This window comes from Capricornis sumatraensis, chromosome 2 (genome assembly GCF_032405125.1).
Source record: "Capricornis sumatraensis isolate serow.1 chromosome 2, serow.2, whole genome shotgun sequence".
NCBI classification, from domain to species: domain Eukaryota; kingdom Metazoa; phylum Chordata; class Mammalia; order Artiodactyla; family Bovidae; genus Capricornis; species Capricornis sumatraensis.
Window position 1 is genome coordinate 83,642,977 of NC_091070.1, and position 1,875 is coordinate 83,644,851.

A 1,875-nucleotide genomic window follows, 5' to 3' on the forward strand; every position below is an offset into this window, starting at 1 on the left:
CAGAGGATGTCTCAGGTAACTTCATCAAACAATATCTTGTTGTTGTTCGGTAGCCAAGCTGCGTCTGACTTTTTGTGACCCCATGGACTATAGCACGCCAGGCTTCTCTGACAATACAGATGGCTAATAAACACATGAAAAGATGCTCAATATAACTATTAGAAAAATGCAAATCAAAACTATAATGAAGTATCACCTCACACCTGTCAGAATGGCCATCATCAAAAAATCTATAAACAATAAATGCCAGAAAAGGAAACCCTCTTGCTCTGTTGGTGGGAATGCAAATTGATACAGCTACTATGAAGAACAGTATAGAGTTTCCTTAAAAAATTAGGAATAAAACTACCATATGACTCGGAATCCCATTATTGGGCACATACTCTGAGAAAAACCATAACTGAAAAGACACATGCACCCCACTCTTCATCACAGCACTATTTACAATAGCTAGGGCATGGAAGCAACCCAGATGTCCATTGACAGATGAATGGATAAAGAAGTTGTGGGACATATACACAATGGAATATTACTCAGCCATGAAAAAGGAATGCATTTGATTCAATTATAATGAGATGGAAGAACCTAGAGCCTATTATGCAGAATGAAGTAAGTCAGAAAGAGAAACACAAATAGCATATATTAACACATATATGGAATACAGAAAGATGTTGTGGACTGATGAATCTATCTGCAGGGCAGCAGTGGAGATGCAGACAGAGAGAGCCGACTTGTGGACACAGGGCAGGGGAAGGAGAGAGCAGGACAAATTGAGAGAGCAGCTTTGAAACATAAACATTACCATATGTAAAACAAATAGCTAGTGAAACTTGCTGTATGATGCAGGGAGCTGAAATTCGGTGCTCTGTGACAAACTAGAGGGGTAAGATGGGATGGGAGGTGGGAGGGAGGGAACATTGTATACCTTGGCTGAGTCATGTTGATGTATGGCAGAAATCAAAAGAATATTGTAAAGCAATCATTCTCCAATTAAAATAAATTAATTAAAATTTGAACATTATTATAAACTAACAAGCGAAAACAGTGTCTTGAGTGCCAAGCACTCCAGGTATTACACAGCCCGGATCTCTTTCACCATAGCTAAACCCTGCAGGTAGGTGACAATAATCAGCTGGTTCTCCTCTGTTTCTCAGTCATTGGCTTTATCATTTCTACCATCAAGTTTAGCCCCATCAGGATGATAGCAGTTTAGGGACAATGATATCACACTTCAAGGTAACACTTTGCACGAACATTTTCCAGTGATGCAGATGTCACAAGGAAAAAGCAAACGAAGAAAATACCTGTTTGTAGATAGGACAGGGGACATAATCTATCAAAATCTTCTCGACCAGCTATATCCCATACAGCCAGATTCACTGATTTTCCATCTATCATGACATTAAGCAGAATGACAGTGGGGATATAGTCTTCAAGAAATGCATTGCTTGCATAACTGATCAGTAGGCAAGTTTTCCCTGTAGCTAGCTCTCCCACCACCACGCACCTGATGGCCGGCCCCTGGACCGCTCACTGAGCCCAGCGGCAGATACACTGCGGCGAGAAGCAGCGAGCTCACCGTGAGGTGGAGGGTGGTGGAGGACAGGGTGCCTGGGACCATGGTCCGCACCACCTCGTCTTCCCTCCCCCGACTGAAAGCTGGAGCCCAACAACGGCCACCACCTAAACCCGGGGAAAACTGCAGAGAAACAGGAAGTGGCCTCTCCACTCACATCTATCTTCCCCACCCCTCTACGGTGCTGCTGTTCCCAGGCTCTGGAGTGGGACTCCACATTTTCTGAAAAAATGCCTTGAGGATGTACCCCAGAAAAATGAAAACAGAATCCAAGAAAGAAGACAACAGACTCCAGAAGT

The 1,875-nt window shown here is 43.2% G+C and overlaps 1 pseudogene; it reads right to left on the reverse strand.

The window, feature by feature from the left end:
* Positions 1 to 1,028: 1,028 nt before the first annotated feature.
* Positions 1,029 to 1,621, reverse strand: LOC138097187 (ras-related C3 botulinum toxin substrate 1 pseudogene; annotated as a pseudogene).
* Between the last annotated feature and the right edge of the window lie 254 nt (positions 1,622 to 1,875).